Source organism: Triticum aestivum, chromosome 5D (assembly GCF_018294505.1).
Source record: "Triticum aestivum cultivar Chinese Spring chromosome 5D, IWGSC CS RefSeq v2.1, whole genome shotgun sequence".
In the NCBI taxonomy this organism is placed as follows: Eukaryota; Viridiplantae; Streptophyta; class Magnoliopsida; order Poales; family Poaceae; genus Triticum; species Triticum aestivum.
In genome coordinates this window covers 378,112,848-378,124,472 of record NC_057808.1, presented here as the reverse complement: position 1 = coordinate 378,124,472, position 11,625 = coordinate 378,112,848, and positions in this window count along the sequence as shown.

Genomic DNA, 11,625 nt, shown 5'->3' with positions numbered 1-11,625 from the left:
TAGTCCCCAAAAAGCCTCCCAGGGCGAAGCCCCTGGCCGAATCGTAATTATTCAGATACTCACTGTTTATCTTCAGTTCTCCCTTTCTATTATGTAAGCCATTTTGCTATGTGCCTTTCAGCCCCCACGCGAGCTTTCGAACACTCTGTTATCAGAGGGGAACTCTCTGCCGCCCGAGATGGCAGAGAGCAAGACGCCGCCACGAGCCCCCTTGCCTATCACCATGGATGACACTGATGTGTTATCTCGAAGGACCTCTCCTGGCCGCGGAGAGGCGGATGAGGCTATCAAGAAAGCGCCCGAGGTTAATACCTCGGTCACCGAAGACATAAGGGAGGCGACCCCTATGACAACCGACGGTTGGGACCCCCAACAATCCGGGCCCCAACGGGACACCATTCCGGAGACCAATGCGGCTCCAGGATCAGGTGAGCAGCCCCTTCAAAAGAGGGGGGAGGAGCATCAGCTCCGTCGGCGACCTCCGCGAATCCGGAGGCGCCGAACGCTCTAGTGGAAGCATTGCAACATGCTTCCATCTTGGAGGAGCACCGCACCTTGATGGGTGCGGTGGTGGAGAAGGTTCAGTATGCAAAAAGCGGACTGAACGAAGCCTTCACCAGCCTACTGACAGGCTTTGAGGTATGCGATGTAATGTCCTAAACATTTTCGTTTCATATAGAGGAATATACCTATATACAGACAGTAGCCCCTGAGGCTCTGTCCAGATTGAAAGAAATCGGACGGAGGATCCACATAGTATTTGGGAGAGTTAACATACTACTCTGTTGTTGCAATAGGCTTCCCTGTTGGCGGCGACCGCCCAGGCCGCCGAAGTTTCCGAACTCAATCGGAAGCTTCGTGTGGCCAATGAAGAAATCGACCGCATTAACAAGCGGTTTGACGAAACGCAAGGTAAATGTTTAGATTTTTTACTTGTATATCAAAAGTGATATATATGTTTAGAGGTTAACTCATTTAATGCTTTGATTATGATCATAGTTGGTGCAGCCGAGGTCGAGACCCTCAAAGGCGCCCTTGCCCAAGCCCAGAAAGAGGTGAAGGCAAACAAGGTAGCCGCTGACAAAGCGGCTACAGAACTGAAGACCGAGCAGGCCGCCCGCCGCCAACATGAAGCTCGGGTGGCCGAAGTCGAGCAGGAGCTGAAGGATGCCATCAGCAAATGCGAGGCTTTGGAGGAGAAGACTTCGGCCCAATCGTCCGAACTCGCCAAAGCTCTCCAGGAGGCTAAAGAGGTGACGGTCGAGTCCCGGAGTGCTCGCAAAGAGATCCGTCAGGCGAGGCAGATAGCTGCTGGTAAGGCCTTTCTTTTGCAGAGTATTTTTGGAGGTCAAAGATATGCTTTGCTCACTCGAGTGTGGAGTTCTCCATACGCGTTTGCGGATCTTCCGAGGAGTGCCGCCGATGCCGCACAGTTCTTCCAAGCCGAGGAGGGGAACTCGATCGAGAAGCTGTTCTGGTCACAGTTTCTTGCGCCGGAGCACCCGACGCCCCTGAACGACCAGCAGAAGCAGCTGATGGAGCTGCATAGGGTGGCCGGTTTGGCCATGAAGGATCTAATAGTCCAGCTTTGGCCGGCCGAACCAATTCCCAGTAGCTACTTCGGTTTGGTGAAGCGGCTCGTCGACGCGCTACCTCGGATTGATGCTGTGAAGCGCTCGGTCTGCATAGAAGGTGCCCGGATGGCCTTCGCCCGCGTCAAGATGCAATGAGCAAAGATGAAGGCCACCGATGTGGTGACCGCAGGCCTGCCCGAAGGCAAAGATCATTGGAAGCCGGAGAGATACTTCGATGACGTCCTAGAAGGGGCCCGAATAGTAGAGGGCCCATGCTCTAAGGACGTTATATTTGAGTAGATGTATTCGGGTTGTAAAAACTATGTTATGAACCCATGCTTGTAATATCAAGCGATGTTTACCTCCTGTGCGGCTGTTTTACATATAAAAGTTGCTAGCCGTCGGTTTCAGCCCCCACGTAGATGCTACGAGGGTGTTCATCGTGACACATGACCACACTTTATCCAGCGTCTTGGTCCGTAAAGGAGGTGTCCGCGAGGTGAACCAGGCAATCAGACTTATGCGGCTTTATTACTTTCACTTAGCCATAGGAGTTTGACAGTGGGGCTAAGTACTAGCCCCTTGTGCGTGTGCAGTAATCCGGACTAAGGTGCCTTTTCCACGCGGCTGGACAAAGACCAGTCCATCGTATAACATGGAGTGAATCGCTAATGATTTGTAGTAAGTCGCCGAATCGCCGACCAGCTCTCGCTTTATCATGACAGTCGGTTTTTGGCTTTCTCTACTGAGGTATTTGACTGGACGAACCAGAAATACAATTGCAGTAGTTCTCCCTTTACTACCTTAGCCGAACGAGCGGAACGTAAGGTAGTAAGCACAGGAGCCGGGCAACCCAACTATAGACCAAAGACATAATTCGGAGCCGATGCATATAATGCAATATCCGGGACGCCGAAGAGTACCCCATAGGAGTTCGGACTTGAAAATGTGCTGGGCCGGATACAACCCCCGGTGTATAAGGCCGGACTAAAGCACGTGTGGCAGTCAGACGTAGGAAGGGAATACATATGATAATATAAAATAGATGAGTACCAAACAAAAGTGGTGTTCAACTGCTTCCTTTATGCCCTGATTAATACGTCGAGATGTGTCATTACAGATAATGCCTGAAGGCCAAGGCCATTTTACATGCCGAAAGTTTACACAAGGGAAAGGTTTATACAGGGCTTTTTGAGAAAATAGTGGCTTGAAGATCCTAATGATGCCCTACTGCACATCTGTGTCATTTCTCCTTGGTTAGAAATCCTTTGAGAGGAGCAGTCGATGGTCATCTATAAGAAAGGGGAGCTTAGAAAAGAGCCCCTGTACAACCGTAGAGTAGGTAGGTTTTTAATGAACCTGTAGTGAAAGAAAAGAAAAAGAAAAAAAGAAAAAAAGAAAAAAAAAGTTAAGGTCCGAATAGGGTCAAGCCGAACTATAGACCTTTTCCGCAGTATGCCTCCGGTGCTACCCAAGGTATTCTAAGTGCATAATTATGCACGCGTGGTATGTATGCCGCAACCTTATGGGGCGATCGGCGGAGGCTGAACTGCTATTCAATCTCCGTATCCGCCGAGCTGTCGTGCTGTAATGTGGATCGGACTCGCTTAGCGGTGTCATGGGTCTTGATGACCGATGAGTTGTTCGGCTTGATGAGGCCGTTCTGTACATCGGCTGCTAGGGCCGCGGTGTGCTCCTCAGTACGGAGGGAGCGCTCCATATTTCCATTGACTGTGATGACGCCGCACGGTCCAGGCATTTTGAGCTTTAAATAAGCATAATGTGGGACTGTATTAAAGCGGGCAAAAGCAGTTCTTCCAAGTAGCGTGTGGTAACCACTGCGAAAAGGGACGATATCAAAGATCAATTCTTCACTTCGAAAGTTATCTGGAGAGCCGAATACTACTTCTAGTGTTAAGGAGCCCGTGCAGCGGGCCTCCACGCCGGGTATCACTAATAAGTCTCCATCGTATCTACTTTTCCGAACACTTTTGCCCTTGTTTTGGACTCTAACTTGCATGATTTGAATGGAACTAACCCGGACTGACGCTGTTTTCAGCAGAATTGCCATGGTGTTATTTTTGTGCAGAAATAAAAGTTCTCGGAATGACCTGAAACTTCACGGAGAATATTTTTGGAATTAATAAAAAATACTGGCGAAAGAATCAAAACCAGGGGGCCCACACCCTGTCCACGAGGGTGGAGTGCACGCCACCCCGGGGCGCGCCCCCTGCCTCGTGGGCCCACTGGAGCTCCGCTGACCTCAACTCCAACTCTATATATTCACGTTCGGGGAGAAAAAAAATCAGAGAGAAGGATTCGTCACGTTTTACGATACGGAGTCGCCGCCAAGCCCTAATCTCTCTCGGGAGGGCTGATCTGGAGTCCGTTCGGGGCTCCGGAGAGGGGAATCTGTCGCCATCGTCATCATCAACCTTCCTCCATCACCAATTTCATGATGCTCACCGCCGTGCGTGAGTAATTCCATCATAGGCCTGCTGGACGGTGATGGGTTGGATGAGATTTATCATGTAATCGAGTTAGTTTTGTTAGGGTTTGATCCCTAGTATCAACTATGTTCTGAGATTGATGTTGCTATGACTTTGCTATGCTTAATGCTTGTCACTAGGGCCGGAATGCCATGATTTCAGATCTGAACCTATTATGTTTTCATGAATATATGTGAGTTCTTGATCCTATCTTCCAAGTCAATAGTCACCTACTATGTGTTATGATCCGGCAACCCCGAAGTGACAATAATCGGGACCACTCCCGGTGACGATCGTAGTTTGAGGAGTTCATGTATTCACTAAGTGTTAATGCTTTGGTCCGGTACTCTATTAAGAGGAGGCCTTAATATCCCTTAGTTTCCCATAGGACCCCGCTGCCACGGGAGGGTAGGACAAAAGATGTCATGCAAGTTCTTTTTCATAAGCACGTATGACTATATTCGGAATACATGCCTACATTACATTGATGAACTGGAGCTAGTTCTGTGTCACCCTATGTTATAACTGTTGCATGAGGAATCACATCTGACATAATTATCCATCACTGATCCAATGCCTACGAGCTTTTCACATATTGATCTTTGCTTAGTTACTTTACCGTTGCCATTGTTAATATTACTACAAAACTGCTACTGTTGCTTTTGCCACCATTACCGTTACTTCCATACTACTTTCCTACTAAATACTTTGCTGTAGATATTAAGTCTTCCAGGTGTGGTTGAATTGACAACTCAACTGCTAATACTTGAGAATATTCTTTGGCTGCCCTTGTGTCAAATCAATAAATTTGGGTTGAATACTCTACCCTCGAAAATTGTTGCGATCCCCTATACTTGTGGGCTATCAAGACTATTTTCGGGCGCCGTTGCCGGGGAGCATAGTGTTGGGGAACGTAGTAATTTCAAAAAAAATCCTACGCACACGCAAGATCATGGTGATGCATAGCAACGAGAGGGGAGAGTGTTGTCCATGTACCCTCGTAGACCGAAAACGGAAGCGTTATGACAACGTGGTTGATGTAGTCGTACGTCTTCACGATTGACCGATCCTAGTACCGAAAATACGGCACCTCCGCGATCTGCACACGTTCGGCTCGGTGACGTCCCACGAACTCACGATCCAGCAGTGTCGAGGGAGAGCTTCGTCAGCACGACGGCGTGATGACGGTGATGATGAAGTTACCGGTGGAGGGCTTTGCCTAAGCACTACGACGATATGACCGAGGTGGATTATGGTGGAGGGGGGCACCGCACAAGGCTAAGAGATCAATGATCAACTCGTGTGTTCTAGGGTGCCCCTTGCCCCCATATATACAGGAGCAAGGGGGAGGCCGGCCGGCCTTGGGGCGCACCAAGGAGAGGGGGAGTCCTCCTCCTAGTGGGAGTAGGACTCCCCTTTCCTAGTCCAACTAGGAAGAAGGGGGAAGGAAGGAGGGGGAGAGAGGGAGGAAAGAGGGGGCGCCGCCCCCTCCTTGTTCAATTCGGACTCCCAAGGGGGGGCACGACCAGCCCTAGGCCCTCTCCTCTCTCTCCCACAAGGCCCATGTTGGCCCATTATATCCCCCGGGGGTTCCGATAACCCCCCGGCACTCCGATAAATATCCGGTGACCCCCGGAACTCATCCGGTGTCCGAATATAGTCATCCAATATATCAATCTTTATGTCTCGACCATTTCGAGACTCCTCGTCATGTCCGTGATCACATCCGGGACTTCGAACTACCTTCGGTACATCAAAACACATAAACTCATAATACCGATCATCACCGAACGTTAAGCGTGCGGACCCTACGGGTTCGAGAACTATGTAGACATGACCGAGACTCATCTCCGGTCAATAACCAATAGCGGAACCTGGATGCTCATATTGGTTCCTACATATTCTGCAAAGATCTTTATCGGTCAAACCGCATAACAACATACATTGTTCCCTTTGTCATCGGTATGTTACTTGCCCGAGATTCGATCGTCGGTATCTCAATACCTAGTTCAATCTCGTTACCGGCAAGTCTCTTTACTTGTTCTGTAATGCATCATCCCACAACTAACTCATTAGTTACATTGCTTGCAAGGCTTATAGTGATGTGCATTACCGAGAGGGCCCAGAGATACCTCTCCGACAATCGGAGTGACAAATCCTAATCTTGATCTATGCCAACTCAACAAGTACCATTGGAGACACCTGTAGAGCACCTTTATAATCACTCAGTTACGTTGTGACGTTTGGTAGCACACAAAGTGTTCCTCCGGTATTCGGGAGTTGCATAATCTCATAGTCATAGAAACATGTATAAGTCATGAAGAAAGCAATAGCAATGTACTAAACGATCAAATGCTAAGCTAACGGAATGGGTCAAGTCAATCACATCATTCTCTAATGATGTGATCCCATTAATCAAATGACAACTCATGTCTATGGCTAGGAAACTTAACCATCTTTGATTCAACGAGCTAATCAAGTAGAGGCATACTAGTGACCCTCTGTTTGTCTATGTATCCACACATGTACTAAGTTTCCGGTTAATACAATTCTAGCATGAATAATAACCTTTTATCATGAAATAAGGAAATAAATAATAACTTTATTATTGCCTCTAGGGCGTATTTCCTTCAGTCTCCCACTTGCACTAGAGTCAATAATCTAGTTCACATCGCCATGTGATTTAACACCAATAGTTCACATCACCATGTGATTAACATCCATAGTTCACATCGTCATGTGACCAACACTCAAAGGATTTACTAGAGTTAGTAATCTAGTTCACATCGCCATATGATTAACACCCAAAGAGTACTAAGGTGTGATCATGTTTTGCTTGTGAGAGAAGTTTAGTCAACGGGTCTGCCATATTCAGATCCGTATGTATTTTGTAAATTTCTATGTCAATAATTCTCTGCATGGAGCTACTCTAGCTAATTGCTCCCACTTTCAATATGTATCCAGATTGAGACTTAGAGTCATCTGGATCAGTGTCAAAACTTTCATCGACGTAACCCTTTACGACGAACCTTTTGTCACCTCCATAATCAAGAAACATATCCTTATTCCACTAAGGATAATTTTGACCGTTGTCCAGTGATCTACTCCTAGATCACTATTGTACTCCCTTGCCAAACTCAACGTAGGGTATACAATAGATCTGGTACACAGCATGGCATACTTTATAGAACCTATGGCTGAGGCATAGGGAATGACCTTCGTTCTCTTTCTATCTTCTGCCGTGGTCGGGCTTTGAGTCTTACTCAATTTCACACCTTGCAATACAGGCAAGAACTCCTTCTTTGACTGTTCCATTTTGAACTACTTCAAAAATTTGTCAAGGTATGTACTCATTGAAAAAACTTATCAATCGTCTTGATCTATCTCTATTGATCTTGATGCTCATGTAAGCAGCTTCATCGAGGTATTTCTTTGAAAAAAACACTCCTTGTATGCTTTCCAGAAAATTCTACATCATTTCCGATCAACAATATGTCATTCACATATACTTATTAGAAAGGTTGTAGTGCTCCCACTCACTTTCTTGTAAATACAGGCTTCATCGCAAGTCTGTATAAAACTATATGCTTTGATCAACTCATCAAAGCGTATATTCTAACTCTGAGATGCTTTGCACCAGTCCATGGATGGATCGCTGGAGCTTGCACATTTTGTTAGCACCTTTAGGATCGACAAAACCTTCTGGTTGCATCATATACAACTCTTCTTTAAGAAATCCATTAAGGAATGTAGTTTTGACATCCATTTTCCAGATTTCATAAAATGTGGCAATTTGCTAACATGATTCAGACAGACTTAAGCATCGCTACGAGTGAGAAAATCTCATCATAGGCAACACCTTGAACTTTGTCAAAAACCTTTTTTGACAAGTCTAACTTTGTAGATAGTAACACTACTATCAGCGTCCGTCTTCCTCTTGAAGATCCATTTATTTTCTATGGCTTGCCGATCATCGGGCAAGTCAACCAAAGTCCACACTTTGTTCTGATACATGGATCCCATCTCAGATTTCATGGCCTCAAGCCATTTCTCGGAATCTGGGCTCATCATCGCTTCCTCATAGTTCGTAGGTTTGTCACGGTCAAGTAACATGACCTCCAGAACAGGATTACCATACCACTCTGGTGCAGATCTTACTCTAGTTGACCTACGAGATTCGGTAGTAACTTGATTAGAAGTTTCATGATCATCATCATTAGCTTCCTCACTAATTGGTGTAGGAATCACTAGAACGGATTTATGTGATGAACTACTCTCCAATAAGGAAGAAGGTACAACTACCTCATCAAGTTCTACTTTCCTCCCACTCACTTCTTTCGAGAGAAACTCCTTCTCTAGAAAGGATCCACTCTTAGCAACAAAGATCTTGCCCTCGGATCTGTGATAGAAGGTGTACCCAACAGATTCTTTTGGGTATCCTATGAAGACGCACTTCTCCAATTTGGGTTTGAGCTTATTAGGCTGAAACTTTTTCACATAAGCATCACAACCCCAAACTTTTAAGAAACGACAACTTGGGTTTCTTGCAAAACCACAGTTCATAAGGTGTCATCTCAACAGATTTAGATGGTGCCCTATTTAACGTGAATGCAGTTGTCTCTAATGCATAACCCCAAAACGATAGTGGTAAATCGGTAAGAGACATCATAGATTGCACTATATCCAATAAAGTATGGTTATGACGTTCGGACACACCATTATGTTGTGATGTTCCAGGTGGCATGAGTTTGTGAAACTATTCCACATTGTTTTAATTGAAGGCCAAACTCGTAACTCAAATATTTGCCTCTATGATCAGATCGTAGAAACTTATTTTATTGTTACGATGATTCTCTACTTCACTATGAAAATCTTTGAACTTTTCAAGTGTTTCAGACTTGTGTTTCATCAAGTAGATATACACATATCTGCTCAAACCATCTGTGAAGGTCAGAAAACAATGATACCCGCCGTGAGCCTCAACACTCATTGGACCGCATACATCGGTATGTATTATTTCCAACAAGTCAGTGGCTCACTCCATTGTTCCGAAGAATGGAGTCTTAGTCATCTTGCCCATGAGGCATGGTTCGTAAGTATCAAATGATTCATAATCAAGTGATTCCAAAAGCCCATCATCATGGAGTTTCTTCATGCGCTTTACACCAATATGACCTAAACGGCAGTGCCACAAGTATGTTGCACTATCATTATCAACTTTGCATCTTTTGGCATCAACATTATGAATATGTGTATTAGTAAGATCGAGATTTAATAAACCATTCACCTTGGGTGTATGACCACAGAAGGTTTTATTCATGTAAACAGAACAACAATTATTCTTTGAATTAAATGAATAACCGTATTGCAATAAACATGATCCAATCATATTCATGCACAACGCAAACACCAAATAACATTTATTTTGGTCCAACACTAATCTCGAAGGTAGAGGGAGTGCGCGATGGTGATCTTATCAACCTTGGAATCATTTCCAAAACACATCGTCACTTCGCCCATAACTAGTCTGTGTTCATTCTGCAACTCCTATTTTTAGTTACTACTCTTAGCAACTAAACCAGTATCAAATACTGAGGGGTTGCTATAAACACTAGTAAAGTACACATCAATAACATGTATATCAAATATACTTTTGTTCACTTTGCCATCCTTCTTATCCGCCAAGTATCTAGGGCAGCTCCACTTCCAGTGACCATTTCCTTTGCAGTAGAAGCACTCAGTTCCAGGCTTGGGTCTAGCTTTGGGCTTCTTCATGGGAGCAACAACTTGCTTGCTATTCTTCTTTGAAGTTCCTCTTTCTTTCCCTTTGCCATTTTCTTGAAACTAGTGATCTTGTTAACCATCAACACTTGATGTTATTTCTTGATTTCTACCTTCACCAATTTCAGCATCGCGAAGAGCTTGGGAATTACTTTCGTCATCCCTTGCATTTTATAGTCCATCACTAAGTTCTAATAACTTGGTGATAGTGACTAGAGAACTTTGTCAATTACTATCTTATCTAGAAGATTAACTCCCACTTGATTCAAGCAATTGTAGTAACCAAACAATCTGAGCACATGCTCACTGGTCGAGCCATTCTCCTCCATTTTGTAGGAAAAGTACTGTCAGAGGTCTCATACCTCTCGACACGGGCATGAGTATGAAATACCAATTTCAACTCTTGGAACATATTATATGCTCCATGGCGTTCAAAACATTTTTGAAGTCCCGGTTCTAAGCCGTAAAGCATGGTGCACTAAAATATCAAGTAGTCATCATACCGAGCTTTGTCAGACGTTCATAACGTCTGTATCTGCTCCTGCAATAGGTCTGTCATCTAGCGGTGCATCAAGGACATAATTCTTCTGTGCAGCAATGAGGACAATCCTCAGATCATGGACCAAGTCTGCATCATTGCTACTATCATCTTTCAACTTAGTTTCTCTAGGAACGCATTAAAATTCAACGAAACAACAACACGGGCCATCTATCTACAACAACATAGACATGCAAAATACTATCAGGTACTAAGTTCATGATAAATTAAAGTTCAATTAATCAAATTACTTAAGAACTCCCACTTAGATAGACATCCCTCTAATCATCTAAGTGATCATGTGATCCATATCAACTAAACCATGTCCGATCATCACGTGAGATGGAGTAGTTTTCAATGGTGAACATCACTATGTTGATCATATCTACTATATGATTCACGCTCAACCTTTCGGTCTCATGTGTTCCGAGGCCATATCTACATATGCTAGGCTCGTCAAGTTTAACTCGAGTATTCTGCGTGTGCAAAACTGGCTTGCACCCGTTGTATGTGAACGTAGAGCTTATCACACCCGATCATCACGTGGTGTCTCAGCACGACGAACTTTCGCAACGGTGCATACTCAGGGAGAACACTTATACCTTGAAATTTAGTGAGAGATCATCTTATAATGCTACCGTCGATCTAAGCAAAATAAGATGCATAAAGGATAAACATCACATGCAATCAATATAAGTGATATGATATGGCCATCATCATCTGGTGCTTTTGATCTCCATCTCCAAAGCACCATCATGATCACCATCGTCACCAGCACGACACCTTGATCTCCATCGTAGCATCGTTGTCGTCTCGCCAACTATTGCTTCTACGACTATCGCTACCGCTTAGTGATAAAGTAAAGCAATTGCATGGCGATTGCATTTCATACAATAAAGCGACAACCATATGGCTCCTGCCAGTTGCCGATAACTTTGTTACAAAACATGATCATCTCATACAATAAAATTTAGCATCATGTCTTGACCATATCACATCACAACATACCCTGCAAAAACAAGTTAGACGTCCTCTACTTTGTTGTTGCAAGTTTTACATGGCTGCTACGGGCTGAGCAAGAACCGTTCTTACCTATGCATCAAAACCACAACCATATTTTGTCAAGTATGTGTTGTTTTGACCTTCAACAAGGACCGGGCATAGCCACACTCGATTCAACTAAAGTTGGAGAAACTGACATCCGCCAGCCACCTGTGTGCGAAGCACGTCGGTAGAACCAGTC